This window comes from Caloenas nicobarica, chromosome 7 (genome assembly GCF_036013445.1).
Source record: "Caloenas nicobarica isolate bCalNic1 chromosome 7, bCalNic1.hap1, whole genome shotgun sequence".
Classification (NCBI taxonomy): Eukaryota; Metazoa; Chordata; class Aves; order Columbiformes; family Columbidae; genus Caloenas; species Caloenas nicobarica.
The window spans coordinates 4,421,590-4,440,793 of record NC_088251.1 but is presented as its reverse complement, the minus strand read 5'-3'; positions in this window follow the sequence as shown (position 1 = coordinate 4,440,793).

Below are 19,204 nucleotides of genomic sequence, written 5' to 3'. Positions count from 1 at the left end.
GCATTCAGTTCAGCCTGCAGCTAAAAAAAGACCTAAATACCAGTAAAATTTTCGAAACCAGGACAATCCTGCATGTCATGCTTCCTCGGACGCTACCACTGTATCTTTATTTTTGTAAACATTATTTAGTTCATTCTAAATACATTTGGTGGATGGCTTCATAACTGTCACACGGACAGGTGATGCCCCCATGACTCATGAAGAATTACTTTCCTTGGTGCAATTTTCAGTGAGTTCTCTCTTAACTCAGTGAAAATACTATGAAATAATACAGTTTCAAGTATTTTCTTGTTAAGATGTAGACTATCAAGAGCAATAATTAATCCGTTGTCATTTCTGTCACTATGATTTTTTAGGAATAATCAATTCATAAACCACAAAGTGTATCATCACATAAACTCTCAAAATTATTTTCAGGTTAAAACTATTGGTTTCAAATGTTTCACATTTAAACTTATGACCAATTCTGACTTTAATTCTGCACACATTTTTCTCCAGAAAGTGACTTTAAGTCCGTAAGACAACAGCATGTTAACATCAGAAATGAAAGTTATGAAACAGCAGCGTAACCACAATAAGATATATACACAAATATAGTAGCAGAATTTAAATAAATTTTTACAACACTACGTCCAAAATTAGCCCTTAGCCAGATTAAGTGCTCTACCTCCTCTTAATCATTTTACTTCTTAGGCTTAACATAATTTTCTCAAGTTCAACAGGTGAAAACACCCAGTTAATACTTGTTTCTTAAGATATTCAAGTTATTTTGATGGCTTGATTGTATTCTGAAAGGATATTAGGAAGTTGATTATTAGTGAGTTTAAGAAGATAAAATGCTCTATATCAGACTTATATGTTTTAGTAAGACCACTTTTACTTAAGTAAATTGCAACAGAACAATTGTTGAAATCCACAGCTGTTAACTTACATGTGGGGCTGCTGCCAAAGTCAATGGGAGGTTTGTATGTTGATAAACCTAGCCCCAGAAAAAACTCAAATTTTAAATCAATTATTCAAGTAGAGGAAGATATTTTCCTACGGGGGGGAAAAAAAAAAAAGTACATTTAGGACAGCTAGTAAATGATGGAGAAGAATACAGCATTGGACTTGTCTCATTATGCTTGTGTATCACAGTCAGTCCCTGGTTGATTTATGTGTTACCATGAGCAATAAATCTCTCCCCTCGTATGCGTTTAAAAATTTGTCTTTCCTTCATGGTGCCTTTCTTCTAGAATTAATCTTATAACAGAGAATAAATATAATTTCCCCCTACTTACATCAGCTCTCTGACACATTGTCATATTTCTACCATCTGAAGCAAGCGAGAGTTGTAAATGCTGGTGCTTGACAAACTGACTCAGTGTACAAAATAAAAGTAATAACCTAACATTTCCTGACAACATTTTATAAGATATTAGAAATATGATACTGTGGCTCGTTAAGTGCTAGATATTCAGCTGAATTCTTATAGGCAACTGGCAAAATTTTCTAAAATGTGTGTCTCAGTGATGAATGTAGATATGAGTAACTGTGTCTGCTGAGTATTATATGTACTATACAACACTTTCACTTGAGTGAGTTAGAATAATGATGGTAAACGTAATGCACAATATTTATTATCTCTGATCATGAAGCAGAACTCTTCTCTTGTCTAACACAAATGCGCATGTATGCCTGGGGCGGGGGGAGTGGATTTTTCCATTTGTTCTTTAAATATTTTCAAAAAAATTTGTAAAGTATGGCTACAATGTGTGCCCAAAATATGGAACTGCATGTGCAAAAATTGTGCAGCTGCTTTGGCAATACACAGTATTCAGTTTGTTGGTGTCTGCAATCCATATGCAATATCTATTTCTCACATGCATGTTCAATTAACATTTTCTTCATATCTCATAAATTTGGCAGGCAGAACATTGGCAGACAATTAAGAGGATTTAGTCCACCGTCATTTTGCCGATTCTGAGCTTCTTCCTCTGCTCATTTTACAGTTATTCATATAATCTCAGAGCCCTAACTGTGAACTAGGATCCTATTTTATGTTTTTGAGCCAGTCTGAATGTGAAGATTTGAATAATTGCATTTGACCAAAACTATGAGAGACTAATAAGAGTTTATTGCGTAAATAACAAGTACCAGGTCCTCTCCTGACAGAAATCAACATAACAGTTGTTTGTCTCAGCTGATGATCAGGTCCCATTAGATGGCTATATCCAGGCTTTATCGATCTGTCTTCTAAATGGGTAGGGCCCTATTTTCATGGTATTTAAAAACGGAAAGGTGTAAACAAGATTTACTCAGTTCCTACGTGCCCACTTGCAATGTCAGGCAACCGCATGACTCTTCTCTAAATAAGTCCTATCCCTGTTTTCACTCTTTGAGTAAAAGACCCACCGACCTGCTTTCGGTGGCTCTTCATCAGACTTTTTATGACTATTATTTCTGAAAAAAAAAAACAAAACCAAAAAACCCAACAATTCTAGATATTAAGAAAGTTCCTGACAAACCCTTATGAAGCCTGATGAGTGCTACAGCAGTAGCCATGTGTATCACAGCATGACAGACCAGCTGAGGTTGGAAGGAACCTCTGGAGATCCACTTATCCAGCTCCCAAGAGGCACATCACAGCCTCTCATTATTTAACATCTCAGTTTTGCCAGTACATCATTTGTTCTGTGATAGTGCTGGGAAGTGATCCTAGGTCATCAATAAATTCTTCCTGGAAATAATTATTAAAAAAACAAAACACTTTTGGGAAGACATCTTAGACTTCACTTCAAAAGCAGCTGCATCAGAACAATTTTAGAGGTTAAAAAAACTAGGGCAGAAATAATTGCAAATGGGAGGCCGGGTTCAGAAAGGTTGGGAACTATAAACTGGCTTTGCTGCTATTGTAATATATGTTACCCTGGCTGAACTGGCCTTTCCCTAGTGACCTATTTCCACACAGAGACCTCTCAGATTTCCACTTACCCCAAAAAGAACGATAATATTTCCATCAAAGCCCGGCAGCTGCCATAGAGCTGAGGCTGCAAGAGCAGCAGAGACTCCACAGGAGGATCCTTGTTGGGTTGGGAAGACACTAATGGTTTTCAGCTGGGTTATATGGAAACTACTCATGATTTGAATGAGCAGAAATCACCTACACCTGGTTGAGCCTTACTTTAGGAGAGAGTTTGACTTTTAAAGCCCAGGTGGTTTAGACAGCTTGTGGAAAGTAATTTTTTTCTGGACTTATATGTTTAGGGTTTCATAGGTCCTTACCCCTCTTAATGCTAAATGAAGAAGGCTCTGAATATCTTGTCCTATATATTTTTGTCTGTGCAGTGAATACCTTTGAAACAACCCCTTGGAAATGGCTTTTCATTACTGTTAGAGCTGTCTTCTCCCCACATTAAATGTCCTTGTAATCAACTGAAGCCTAAAAGCAAAGCCAGATATATCACACCTATGTCAGCTCATTTTTACTTGAATCTAAAAGTCGCTAAATATTTCAGCACATCACATTCAGCACAGAAAGCTCAGTTAGATCCTGATCCTATGGTCACTATGTGTTTGCTTCAGCAGGTAGCCCTGAATAATTAGGGCTCAGCACAGGTTTATGTGTTCACAGAATCAGAGATGATATCTTTGTAACCTACCGAAGCCTGAATAAGCGAAGATGACATTTTAGCCTTAAATCAATTTTTTTTTTTTTTAAATTGGATTTTTTTGTGCTTTCAGCATTCAGTGTGTCAAAAGTTTTTGATGGGTGAGGTTTCTTTATGAAAAGCGTCCTGCTCAAAAAGGCAGCTGTCCCTGTTGGGGTATAAAAGTTTACATGGAGACAAGAGCTGCTGCAGTCTCTGTAAAATGTCTACTACTTACCTGTAGTCCTGGTGTGTACCATGTAAATATGTATTTAGGATTGTTGGTTTTTAAGCAAATACTGCTGATCTAATGAACAAGAGAGGTTGCTATAGTTTGTCATACATGTCTATATTTATAAGAAAGATGGTTAGCCCTATAGACTGTAAGTGCACTTCAGAAATACGTGTATCGAGAAGCAAATGCATCAGGTGTATGACAGCATGCGTGTGTGGTAATTCTGTAGTAAAATATTATATTTTTTTGTTGAAGAAATACTATTGCACATGGTTTCAATGTTCCCAAAGGCATAAGTCCACATGGTTGATTAATAATCTACAAAGAGATATTAGGAAAAGCATCTCCATTTGCAGTTATTACTGAATACTAGGAAACTGGTTTCTAATCACTGTAGTACATTAGTACTTTGAAGTAAACCTCTTTTAAAAAGCATACAAATAGTAAAAAAATGAAAGTCTCCATCCTCCTGGGACTTGGATCCAGCAAGAGGTCCTAAGGAAAAAAAAAAAAAGCCGTTTTGGATATCCAAGTGTTTTACGTTACTTTCTGACCACAAAATCCTTATGCAAAGACAGGTAATTTCTACTCCTCCTGCTTTGCTAATGCAATCAATTAGCGACAGAGGGGGTAAAAAAAAAAATCAAATTACTTTTGTTAAGGAAAAAAATGTCAGTAAAATACTCTGTGTCCTTAGGGTCACACAACAAACATGTGACAAGCCTGGGGACAAGTTCTCCACGCTCTGCCATCCAGCCCAGCCTTTTTCAACTAAAATAAAGCTACCTGCATCAGCCAGAGTAAAGAATGAATCTTTTTATAACAGAAACCATAGGGCTTCCCAGGTAAGACATTTGAAAAATCATCACAGATTGCCTTGGAAAAAAGCAACAGATAACTAAAAGGTGCCTTGATTTACCTTTATTTATACACAGGGCATTTTTCTAAACCTTAGATTTTTTTCGCAGTGTTTTTATTTTCTTAAGATCATTTTAGGGTGAAAAATCCTACCTTTTTCGCAATCATTATTCATACCCTTCTGAATTCTTTCGGGAATGTAATGTGTTACCAGTCTTTACAGATGCAGTTAGATATAAACATCTTCCCCTAGATTAGATTATTAGATTATTATTTCCTTTAAAAAAAAAAAGTTAGGGGCTGGTTTTACAGATCCTTGCTTGAATGAGTAGGGACCATGCATATAATGAGAGGTATAAAAGGTCCAGCCTGTGTATTTAAACCTTTTTGTTTTATCTTGCAAACAATGAAAAGAGATGGTTTCTTATTTCAAAGAGCACCTAGCCAGTCTGAAGAAAGAGAGTTTCAAAATATTGTAACAATAATAGCTGCTACAGATATGGTGTGTTTTAATTATATTATTATAAATATACCATTATAATTTATTGCATTTTACTTTTTTTGTATAACAATGGGATATATTATAATTGCAGGGGCTATTTATTTAGGAAAAAATGGCAATATAAATAGAACCTCTCTAAACTGCATGGATAGAGAGATGCACAGACTAATTTATAATTACAACTTACTCTAGAGTGCCCATGTGTTAACATGGACTTTCGGGGCCCTGGTCAGCTAAGCTGCAATAGTCTCCCAAAAGGTATTTCAGAGATACAGATTCATTCATGTAAAGGCAGACACATAAAATTTTCCTATATTAGTACCTACAGTTTAAAGGAATACAATAGAATAAATTTTAATCCTGGCTTCAAATTTTTGAATAACAGGGCCTGTGCTGTCTATTCTGTTTACAATGGCTTGCGCTTTGTGAATACATATCAAACGTTGTAATATATTTTTATTACATAGAATTAATGGTTAATACAAAGTGACATATACAAATAAATATATACTATATATGTATATTGTGATTTTGTTAAATTTACTGTTAATGAAATGTGATTATGATAAATGACTTGGTGTGAGATATTTTTTCATATAAAAGTTAATGTTTTAAGAAGTCTGTTTCACTTCATTGTTGCAAAAGTCAAGGTCCAAATTCTTGCGCTCTTCTGCTGACTCACAGGGTTTCGTCATTAACTGTGCTTTAATAACAACCTCATAACTTCAATTCTCAGATGTGGTTAGGCACTCATCGAAATCAGCAGCAATACCGCCGATCTCCTCCTTGTGATCTCTAGACACAGATTTGAGTTGAAGATCAAATTCCACTCCAGTGCACAGATTAGGCCTCTTAAGGGCTCTTTTGCTTCCCCTACAGGTGTTAAATCTCTGCTGTAGAAAAGCAGAAGAGACACCAGAAGAGCTCAAATTTCTCAGACATGGAAAAAATTCTGATGAAACCAACGTGATTACTTAGTGCTATGTCTTTGGTTCTTTCCCCCCTCTATTTTAAACAGCTCCGCAAATAAGCTTCTGTTTCGCATCTTTCTCTCTCTGTGCCCTCCCTTCTTGGTACACGCACACATAGATGGTCTCCACAGATTAACACCACGCTCTCAGAAAGGCTGGCAGGGCTGGGCAGGGTAAATAATTTATTCATGTTCAGCTCACAACCACTTCAAATGTTCGCTGAGAAATGCATAAATCAGGCTCCAAATGCGAAGCTTCCACTGTTGTCTTTGGGAGAAGAAGCTGGAGATGCGCTGGCTCTGCAAACTGTCAATGCCACAATGATGTCCTCTCACATGGGGAAGACATTTCCCAGGATCACGGATCCCTCCTGGGCTCCAGGCTCAAACAAACACCCCAAAGAAACCTGCTGCCACAATGGGAGAAATTCTGGGAGGCTGTTCCCTCTGAATTTGTGGGAGGTTTTATTTTGCTCTGATCTCCACTACCACTGCTTCTTTTTATCCCTTACGAAGGACCTAAATATTGCCTTTCATGTGACAAAGGCTGATGCAAAGGAATATTAATTCCTGGAAAGTTTTGCCTGGAGATTTAGCAGAGATAGAATAATTATCCTGGAAAATGAACCTTGTTTCAAAGGACTCACCATCCACATGGTTTTAAGACTTTGTTCTTTTGCCAGCATCATGCTAGGACCCAGTATAAAGCTTCATGCCAACTTCTGCTACCCAGGCTTTTGAAGGAAACAAGCTGTAATGGCAGCAATGCAGTGGGCGTGAGTCCAGCAGGGCAAGACGCATCAAACAATAAAACCACCCATTTATTCTTTTGTATTTAGTGGTGTGTACAACGTAGAAAAGGAGCCTGGCCACAGCTGCAGGAGTCCCAACACAAAATAAAGAGATGTATGTTGGTTCCTAGAGGTGTAGCCTGTCCCTTGAGTCAGTCTGGTCCCCACATGCTGGAGCAGTACATGAGAACGTAAATCTCAGCACACCACCAGGTGGCCAAGAAGCTTCTGAAGGGGAAAGATTGTGAGATATTCAGTGATTTATGGTTCATTAGCTAACAACTACCTGACCTAAACTGATGTTATATTCCTGTGTGTGACTGTACAGTCTCTTTTCCAATGGACATGTGCAGATGTGCCATGCAAACAATGCAGAAATACCCATATCAGTGCCATTAACTCAAATTATTTGTGTTAGTGTCCCTCCCAGAGTATTCCCAATGTATTGGACAGAAAGACTCTAATGAAAGATAAAATTAAATAAAGCAAACCAGTTATCTGGCAGTAAACTAATAGCTATTCACATTTAGCATTGTGTCAACAGAAAGAAAAAGCACTCAAGAGGAATGTTTGGGTTTTTGTTTGGTTGGTTGTTTGGTTTGGTTCTTTGTTTTTCAAATTAAACTCTACAAATTCAGATATTTCAGCACAGCATTTTCCAGGTAATTACTTTATTAAATCTTTAAGCCTCATAATTGAATGTGTGTATATCAAACCATTGTATTTGATAACTAGGATCAATCAACTTTGATGGTCATGCTGAACATGCACAGAGGGTTCAGCTGAAGGAAAAACTGAGAGAAAACACTGCATATCATTCCAAGTTTAAGCAGCCTAAATAATACAGCTTTCCAGCTGACGTTGGACGTAGCTAACGCTATTTGCCTTTGGGTTTTGGTAAGGAGTTTCATCACTTTAAATTGCAAATATTTCTTTTCAGATTTCTTTTTCTTTTCGTCACCTCCTGAAAGTGCTTTAGAGAACCTATTTCCAAGATGACAAGTTATGTTCTGACATCTTTCCTAATAGTTTTGCCATTACATCCGACTTAATATTTAAAAATTAATTCTGCACCTTTGCTGTCCAAGTGTCACATTTAATTACCATTATACTAACAGCAGCTACATAGCATTTTACTATATCTGCCTATATGTCACTTTCACTTTCATTTGTTCTGTAAGCTTCTTAAACTGTAAAATAAATAATTATGTACTATTTCTACACAGCAGTAATTCCTGTTGCGATGTATAAATAGCCTAACTTTCATGGCATATGGGAAGAAATAATGTTGGCTTGATTTATTCTGTTCTACCCCTGGTTCTGAAGTTGCGTGCTTGAACTTGATACTCCCAAAATCTTAAATTTAGCTTTTGATCAAACTGACCATGACAGGATTTCACTAACATCTTGGGATAAACCTCTCATTCTGCTAGTGTTTGAGGAAAAGACCCACGGGAGCAGGATCCAGCTAAAAAAATGTTTGTACTATTATCTTATCATTCCTCCTTTATATTGTAAACTGTCAAAATCAAACTGTTTCATTTGAAAGCAAGTTTCTCTGGAATCCACACAACTTCATACCATCCATTAAAAATAATCATTGATATGAACAGCCAGCCCAACAAAACGATAGCATCTGAACTTGCTCTAGTCTGATTAGTTATCATCTTTTAGACAAAGTATACTTCAAGTATTGGATTTCAGAAAGGGAACCTGCATTTTCTCCCTCCAGGGATGTCAGTCACCCTCAATGTTCCTACACGTGCCCCAGGACCACTCACACGGGGTCCCAGGACCTGTGCAGGGTGCAGCACCCAAGCAAGGACCGGGCAATGGGGATGCCCATGCACACCTGGGCTCCAGGTCAGGCTTCCCTTGGCGCCTCTGTTTTGCAGGGAACATTCCTCCACATCATCATTAGGACAGGCTGAGAGAGTTGGGGTGTTCAGCCTGGAGAAGGCTCCGGGGAGACCTTATTGCGGCCTTTCTGTACTTAAAAGGGGCTGATAAGAAAGATGGGGACAGGCTTTTTAGCTAGGACTGTTGCGGTAGGACAAGGGGTGATGGTTTTAAACTTAAAGGAGGGGCGATTCAGTTTATTCATGAGGAAGAAATATTTCACAGTGAGGGTGGTGAGAGCCTGGCCCAGGTTGGCCAGAGAGGTGGTGGCTGAACCATCCCTGGAGACATCCCAGGCCAGGCCGGACGGGGCTCTGAGCAACCTGAGCTGGTGCAGATGTCCCTGCTCATGGCAGGGGGGGCACTGGATGGGCTTGGAGGTCCCTCCAACCCAAACCATCCTGTGATTCTATGATTCCATGATCACCTGCATCACTGAGTCTTCGAGCCACCACTCTGAAGGTGTCATTGTTCAAATGGATGTGAAAAAGGACAAAGCATGTCAAATGCATTTTCGTTTTCTTATTCATTTTAAGAGTTGCCAACAACCATAAACATTTCTGATACCTTCAGGAAGTCCAGTGCCTTGATAATTTAGGAAGTCAATTTTCCTTCTACCTTTAGGGAATTTAATACTTTTCAATAGGTTAATGTAATCTGGTTTACTAAGCATACACTTGCATGAGAGCCTTCACCACTATTTAGAAGAGCCTATTAGCACATTGTAGGCTCATTTTCAGCAGTGAGTTTTGTTTCTCTGGCTTTGCCTCTCTGCCAGGGAGATTTTCATGCCAGCCGATATGATGATATGCCTTGGCTAGTGCCTAGGACAGCTTTGCAATCAATGCATTTCCAGAGAGTAAGTCAAAAACCCCATACTGGACACAGTAAGATTCTGAAGTAAGATTCTGACATGGCCTGATGTTAAAATGTATACTCTTTCTTCCCACGAATTTGCTGAAAATTTTTTGTCTGAAATTTGTTTATAATCACTACAATCCCACTATACGAGCCCTGCATGTTGAGGGTTTTGTTTGTTTGTTTGGGGGATTTTTTAGTTCTGTTATAACTGTTACTAATACCAAACAGCTAAAATTCTTCTAGGTCCATAAGAAAGTATTCAGAATAAAATGTTACAGCAAATGATAGCAGAATGTTCTTGAGATAGCCTGAAGGGACCTGACCGATAGGATATTGTAGAGACTTTCCACCGAGTCCAGGGGACCTTGGAATGAAGTCCCAGATCTGAAAGAGTTTGACTATGAAATTCCCTATTTGCAATCAAGAAAGTGTAAACAATAGGTTTACAATCACAGCTAATCTGTCATATGTACACCAATGGAATCACTTCCAGCTGCAATGCTTTGGACTGGAAAATGAGAAAATAATTGTTAAGGAAAATATTACAGTGAATCAGGTGTTTGGGGCTCCCTGTCTTCAGGTAGGCTCAGGTATAACTAATCCAACTCCAGCACAGGGTAGTCTCATCTGGTTTTTAAAACTCCCAGTGATGGTTGTTCCACAAATCCTCTATCTTCTCCAGATTATTTCAAAGTTTTACTGTTCCTACAATTTGTTTATCCTCTATAACATCTAACATTGCTCTAAACCTTGATGTAAACTGTAAGCTCTTAATCTTCCTTATGCAGGTGCAGTTACAGGAGAAAACACTTTCATAAGTGAGAATTTGAAGAGCTAAAACTCCATTTACAAAAAAAAAAAAAAAAAAGGAAACTTTCAGAAGAAAATGCATAAAGTTTCTCAGCCTTTTTCTCCCGCAAAACCCCTTTGAAATAGATAAACACTTGCACTCTCCATGCAGATGGATAGGCTGCTGGCATAGTTGTGTTGCATTACTTCCCAGCTGCTAATGAGTCATCAGTGTCAGATGATATTTTTAAGAAGACTTCAGGACGCTAAGAAATATGAAAACAAACAAACCCAAATCCCCACATTTTCAAAATTTTGGTTATAAAAATCTTAGCTTTTGCCCACTCAGTGCCCTATAGATGAAAATTTTTGATGGTATTTTCTATATAAGCTATATATAAGTTTACATCACCTACAAGATTTATTTACCAGGGCTGGCAGGTTGGTGCTTTTTTAACAAATGTCCTTTTCATTTCTCCAATTGTCATTCAAGAGCTCCCTTGTTGTTCTTAGGTGGATATTCTTGTCTGAATGGAATGAATATATCCTAAAAGGATATATTTTCCCCCACCCCCGTATATTTTTAGAAAATCTACACCCCACTCTGTTTTATAAGAAGTGTGAGTAGTAGCATCTCCAAGCCTTGAAGCAGAAACCACCTCCAAGACTTCCAACCCAAAGTACTCCAGGACCCACGTGCCTGCCAGGGTCGAAACATCCCTTCCAGGGGAATGGGGACAAGGATCCTGCTCCCCCAGACCAGCCCTGTGTGCCACAGTCCCCAGGACGAAGTTGCTGCAGAATCACCCTCTAAGCAGCCATTTTTCTACGTTCAATCCAAATTCAGTCAATTCCTGCTCTTAGCAAAGCGCAGCTCTCGTGCTGCCTTTGCTTGTCAGATCAACCTCCCAGCAGTTTCAGGCGCTAAACATTCCAGGATATTCTGGAGATCAAAATAGTAATTACGAAAAGCAGGTGCTTTTTTAAAAATTGTAAAATGCCGACAATTACCGCAATCATTCTCACAAGGTGTTTTGCTAGAAAAAGATCCACCTGCACACTGTGGATTCAGAGAAAGAGGATGCCGCAAAAGTCAACATTCAACCTTATAAAAATGCCGACAGCAGAATAAACCAGAAGCTAACAGCAAACCTGGCAGCACTCTAGTGATTGATCCTAGTTGAGTCTTTTCTGAACTTGGACAGAAGAGCAAGAGCCAGGGCAGCACTTTGCTGCACTGATTATTTACAAAGCTGTACACTTTCTCAGGACTGCAAATTGTTGTTTTACCACTATGAGAAAAGAAAAAATAGTTCATTTAAAGATTTTAATACATCCAAAGTCATGATATGCTAACTTTTCAAGGCTTTTTTCTTCTATTTTTCTGAAAGATTGCTTTCACCGCTGTGTTGTCTGTCCTCATTTAAACCATTTCAAAAATATCTGTGCAGCACGAAACATTGTCGTTGATCTCATTAAGTGTCTTCTAATAATTGCAGGTTTTAAGCAAGCTAAAGACAAAAACTGACTGAAATTAAGCTTGTAATGAAAAAGAACAAGAAAAAAATGAGTAGGAGTATGGTAATTACATGCTTACGACTGTGACGGTAGGCAAAAGAAAACAGAGCAGCAGATGGTACCTAAATCTAAAGGAAAATGTAAATGATGCTGAACTCAGACAGTTCTCTAAATAATGGTGTATTTAGCAGCAGGTAGATGTTCCATCTAAGGAAGTGTTGCCTGATAATTCAAGGACGTACATCTATATAGAAGGGTTGTACCTGCTTTATTTATTTGAATGAGAAATCACTTTATCAATTTCTATGTACTGCAAGGCCTTTGCCTCACTTTCCTGGCCATCTTCACAATTTTGCTTATCAAGAAACTTACATCAGATTTGATGTTTCTCACTGGTACTCACATGAAACACCGCCTTCTTCTGTGACCTTGGTAGCCTTAACATGGCCATTTGCAAGGTAGCTTGAGTCAGCAGTAGCTGCCCTCTAGTTCAGTGGGGAAAATAAACATAAAAGCCAACAAAAATTATCATCAGCATTTTAGGACATGTTCCCGGGAAGGCTGCTCAGCATGGCAATAAAAGTGTCATGTGAATAAGTGTGATGGAAAAATCAGATCTCCCCAGTTTCCCGTCTCTGTGCCTGTGATAGAACGTGAAGAGGAGCCGGGCAGGAGGTCTGGCCAGCAAACTGCTGACTTACAAAAGGTTTTTTTTAAAGAAGGGTAGAAAGCAGGGCATGTGTGCAGTCCAAATGTTTCATCAGCAAAAGCTTGTGTGTCAGGTCTGATAAACTGCTGGCTGAAGCACCAGCCAGTTGCCTAAAAGCCGCTTTCCAGCTATGAATTATTGGGTGTGTATAAACAGTTAATAAGTTTCTTGCACCTTGTTTTGCTCGTGTTGTTAGAATTCTGGAACCAGTAATGTTCGATCATTCCGTAGAGCCAGGCAGTATTTGTCTAAAGATATTTTTACTCAAACTATGTTCCTCCTTTGCAATGCAAAAGAAAGAAGAGGATGGGAATATTTATATGCTATATAAATATATAAGTATATAAATCAGAAAAATGCATAGATATATATGTATGTGTTTCACAAATACAAATCTATTCCTCCACAGGAGGCAATAAAATCTATTATCTGTTAACAATTAGTCAAATAACTTCACCAAAAAAATAGTATTTTGAAATTATAATTATTTTCACTTCTCCTGTGTCAAGAGGACCCAAAGAACATTGCTGCCTACCAGCAAACAATGAATATACATAGGCAGTGAGATCATCATCTCAGAAGAACACATTTTTGTCTATAGTAAAAACAAGCAGCTTAGATAATGAGTTGATTAGGTGGTGAAGATAGTACCCATGACTTTCTAATTTACTTTTTTTGTACTCCATAATCCCAAATTTGATGTGCATTCCAAAATCTCCATCAATTTTAAAGCTTCCATACCATGTCCTGCACCAGCAACATCCTTTTACAATTTGCTTTATGCTCATGACCTTCATTACATCATCCCAGGCTGCCTTACAACATATTTTCTCTTTCCCTCTTAGTTCCTACCGGCCTGTGCCATGACCTTCAGATGGGCTGATGAGTTACTGCTTGTTAATCCATATATTTTGCTTCTTTTAATAGATGCAGGTGCACATGCTGCTGAGATGTTTTCCCCAGGAGCCTACAGTTCTTAATCATCCTATTAAAGTGATTGTGTATTTGCCATAATTTTCACATTATCTGCTTTAACTGCACACACAGAGCTGTTCAAATTACTTGTTGCGAACAGCTGATTGAAGTTAGCCCTGTTTGTTGTTTACAAATCGTCCCCTGCGTGTCCACAGTTTTAAGGAGCTGCTGAGTCACTGAAGTTCAAGATATTTCAGATATTTGGGGTGGAGGGGGGGCATGAGCACTATTGCTTACAGTGAGCTGACCTGAGCACAGAGTTTCAAATGCCACGGAGCACCTTGCAGAATAGCACCTAAGCTGCTGGCATGCCTGGTTTGCAATAGGCTATCAGAGGTTTTTTCTCATCATTAAAATATGTTTGCGTAGTCTTCCTACAGCAGCAGCATAACAGAAATAGCCTCAGTGCTAACTCGGCAGCAGCAGCCTCTGTGGACAGAGCACTGAAGCATTAAGCCATCAAAATAGATATGCATCCTGACTTCTGTATATGTAGAGACTGTACGTTTTTATCTCGCCATACTACGTCCGTCAGTCTTCTGGTCCAACTGGCTGTGCATGAAGCAAGGGAGCAGCCAGGCAGCTGTTTAGCCACTTAAGGTAGTAGAATAGTTTGCTTTAAGTATCTTTCTTTCCTGGACCGAGAAGGTATACATGTGCATTGCTCCTGCCTTAGAGCAAAGGGATGAAGACAAAAACCTCAGATATATTCTGGTGCTCCTTAAGAATCAGTGATAAGAAAAAGGTATTAGCTACCACACTGACCACGAAGACCTCTCCTGCTCTGTTGTTTGTTTTTTAAACTGTTTAACATGTTTTGATATTGAGGTTTCAAGAAATCTTTTTGTTTGTTTACCTTGCAGAAAGAAATGTGCATAAGGGGTAATTTGAAAGGCTCTATAAATTTAAGACGACAGCTCCTATTCAGGAATGCTTCCCATGAACTTCTACTCAAGAAATACAGTACTTGTCTGGAATTAGTCTCTTAGCTTTTCCAACATGCATTTGTTTACAACATGCAGATATGTGCATTGTTAAAGGCAGTTTAGCTTGCAGAAATTTGAAAATTGTGCCTTGGCTTTTGGAACAACGTATCAGTGAACTGAAAACTACCACACACTGCTGTGAACATTGCTGCCACCATGCCCTCCATGCCCACTTAGCGTTCACAAGAAAAAAATATTATAGAAACAAGCACTGGTGATGCTGCTCAGTTTATGTGTACATGGAGTACTGTTTGCCTGAACACAGGAGGAATGAAAAACAAGGACATTTTTTCCTTGCTCCCAAGTCTCTTTTCTCTCACCTCTTCTCCCTCTGGGATGTTTTGTATGAACGTACTGCCAGGGTGTTTCTTTCAGGCTTTCTCTCGTTATCTTCTTGCCCGTTACACAGTTTCCCTCAGTCTTTTACGCCACCACAAATTAGTGATCAGCTACTGAGAGATGGCTAATTGGTGAAGGGAGGCAGTTACAGCTGAATGTCAGGGAGTTTTCTGTACAATCCATAACAAACGTACATTGTTAGATGTGCCAGTTACCCACATCCATCCCCATGTCTCCTCACTGTGACATCTGTCTCACTGGGACTGGTGCTGTTCTCCATTTCTCCCTTTTGCCAGCTGAACAAAATTACAAAACTTTTTTTTACCAAAACAGGGAGATTTTCAGCAGTAATTTGGACTATGAGTCTGGCTCTGGAGGCTAATGCTTATTGATTAAGATACTGTGCATAAAACTGAAGAGAGGGAAGAAGGGGCAAAGGCGACAGGGTACGTACCGTGTGTGCCATGATTAAAGTGATCTCCTAAGCAGATGAATTGCTCTTGTAAGCTCAATGTTAATGTTAAACACAAAGTTCCCATAAGAAAAACCGTCTTAGAAAGCAACAAGTGAAAACAAAAATATCCTTATCATAGTACCAGATCAATATCTTAAAAATTTGTAGCTTGGCTCATGCGAAGTCATGAGTTCAGCTTAAAAATAATTAAATTACCAGAAAAATACAATTGAGGGCATTGGTACTTGGCCATGGTTTCTTCAGATGCTTGCAAACTTCTGATCTTTAGCTTTCTTCTGCAATTCTGAAGGTTTTTATAAAAACAAAATCTGAATTTCTTCCAGGGAGATCGGTATAAATGCAGTGTTGGCAAAGCTAGAATGACATATTTTTATTAGTATTTTGTTTACAGCAGCACACACAATGTGCTGGACCTTTTAAAAACATTCACGTGTAGATGGGTCACCAATTTTGACGAAAAGAAAAATCACCATACTTTCACAGTAGGAATCAGAAAAAAATTAACTTTGGCAAGCCATGATCCCAGTCTTTGAATTACTGCTGAGGAAGTCTATCAAATGCAGTGACAAAGCAGCTGGGCAATTTTATCTTGATGTCAGTAGGCTTTGTGTCGCTTCAACAGATGAGAATTTGTTCTCGTTTCCTCTCTAAAGCCTCTTTACAACCTGACATATAAAACCATGGGCAAGTTCCTAAATATTTCAAGGTAGCATTTTCATATACAGAAGTCACAGCAGGGTGTGTGTGGGGGGGTTTATTTATGTTTTCTTTCTTTTCTTTTTCTTCTCCTTTTTTTCTTTTTTTGGAGGGTGGGAGGAATGTTAAACCCACTATTTTACATCTTCAATTCTCAGGCTGCAGCTTCATCACAGAAACAAATCCAACAAGATATAATCAGGAAAGCTGATAAATACTCCAGACTCCCACACTCTGCTCTGATTGTTACTATAATAAGGCCACGTTCGTACAGTTTGGTTTTCCTAATGTCAAACAATTGGCAGCTTGGCAGTGTTGATGCCCCCCGCGGGCTGCCTCTCCTCCTAATTGCTTCTGTCTGCTGAAAGTAAACATATGAAGCTATACAACATGCCCACACAAGGCACATAAACACATGCACCAGTATTGTTGTGGGTCACAGAGGCTCATTTCTTCTCTACCATCTTTCACATCCTTATTTGCTGCTTCCTCCCTCTCCAGAGTTGGTTTTTTTTTTTTCCTTCTAACAACAGACATTTATTTCATTTTAAATTGGGAATGGATAATTTCAACATCCTCAGCAGTTCGTGATACTTCTATGGTATCTTTTTAGAATCTCAACACCGCTCTCCAGCTTGTCTATTATGGGACAGTGATGATTTGGAGCTGTGCCTGTGCCTGGCATGGGACAAATATTCTGGACAACAGGAGGTGAATGGAGCCCTGGCTTGGCTTATTTCTCACATCCATCCTCCTGCCATGAAAAGGACGTAACACCATTTCCTCATTCACACCAAACATGGAATTTGTATCAAATCACAAACTCATCAAAGGTATGCTGCTTTGACGATGCCCTGAGCTTTTACCAGCATTCTTCCAGTTCCCTCAGTATGAAAAATACTGTCTGCTTCTTGCCAGATCCAAAAATTCAGAGTAATTTTCTGTTATTTGAACAACTAAAGTTATCAACATTTGAGGAAAAAATAATATGCCAGCATCTGCTTCTGAACTCTCTGGCTTGGACTGGAAATGTTGAAATGCCACCACTTAGGCTGGTCTTTGTTTATCATCTCGCTGAATTCTTCAAAAGCAAGGAAGTTTGAAAATTCAGGAAACGGCAAGTTCAGAGAAGATTATGCAGGACAAGTAGGAGAACAGAAGATTTCAACTTGAATCCTCTTTTCCGTGCTCCCTGCAGAATACAAGGATGAGTTCCAGGGAAGCTTTATTGATTTATATTTTGTGCAGACCTGGCCTATAGTACTACTTCTCCATCAGGATTAATGGTGCATTTTCAAACATGGGGAAAATTTGCCAACCAAGCAGCCAGGTGAAACCCTGTCATTCTCGAGCACCTATTACATTTGATTTTCAGTCTGCTAACAGCAAATCAAGGAATTAATAATACATCTAAAGGATCTGATAATCTGAAAAGTACTCTCTGGAGACTCATACTGCTTTAAGAATGACAGATTGCTGCTGAAGCCAAGATGGAAATTCAGCAATTAATTTGTATGAACACTTTCATTAGTGAGAAACTGATTTTATAATGCTGGATTTTGTCCAAATCATTTATGGTTTGCGCACCACTTAATGCTGAAGGTGTCACGGTTATTGCCAATCCAGTACCATCAGTACTCACATTTACAGTGACTCGGAGTCATTAAACTGAGCCTTGATGACCTTCTTAGGGCAAAAGTGCTAAAAAGTTTGTAAGGAACCACTGCTGTGATATTTCAGTAAAACCAGATATCTTATGTCTCTGAAGAATAACTCTCAAAGTTCTAACATACAAGGAACTTGGTGTTTAAAATGAAAATATAGCAATAAAAAATAGTAAAACCTTTTAGGTTAAATGGAATAGGTAGATTTAACAGCTTACCCACTGTTGCTGGTGGAGCTGTTGAGTTGATGCTCTTGGTCCTTCAGTGCAACCATAGGGGGTTGAAATGTTACCAGAAACCGTTATGTTCATTACAGAGCCAAATACAGAAAAATAAACTTTTGCATTTAGGTAAATACAGGGTAGATCATAGAAGCAGAATCTGTTTTTCTGTTCAAATTCCATTCCTTTCCAGATTGTACTATAAAACTACCAGTTCTGCTAGTGAGCTGGGTTAGAGCTGTGGCCACAGGAGACAACCAGATTGATGATTCCATTCACCTGTGAGTTAGAGGGCTCACAAAACTGTAATAAATTGGAATTTGATTTTAATGCCTTTTACATTGAAGCCATGTAATCAGATCCAGATCCTTGCGGTAAGAAATAGATCTCAAATTTAAATCCCTCTGGTCTATTCAAGGGAGATTATGTTGCCATTGATCCTTATTAACCCAGGTATTGAATTTCTGTCACATCTAAACCACAAAAAGTAATTCCATTTTTCATATTTTTACTTGCTGACAATAAGGCTGCCTGGATTTTGTTAGATGTTTAAATGATAGTTTACTCTGAATGTCCTTTTTGTTGCTCTTGGGTTAATACAGAGTTAATAAGAATGATTGTGCTGTTGACATAAGTGGAGTATTGAATTCTAGAAAGCAGCTGCTGCAAATTAAGTGAGAGTTAATGACTAGAATAATTAAAATATCAAGTGTTTGATATTACTCCATGTAACAATAGGTGGGAATTGTTGCTAACTGCTTTCTCTAAACAACATCAGTATTTCAGAATATACAGTACAGATTCAGAATGCAAAATAATTCAACAGAAAAGAGAAAGCTTTCTGTGCAAAATTGTGATTTGGTATTACTGTTCATAAATATTATTTCAAACAAGTAGAGGAGGGGTTTTTTTGCTTATTTTGCTTGCAAAATCGAAGCAACAAAGTGGTTTTTTTGTTGTGGCGGGTTTTGTTTGGTTTGGGTTTTTTTGCATCTCATTCTCATGGAACAGCCCATTCTGTATATTTTTTTGTCACAAGCTTAGTTGGGCTCTCTCCCCATGGATACTTACCAAGTTGCCATGCTTG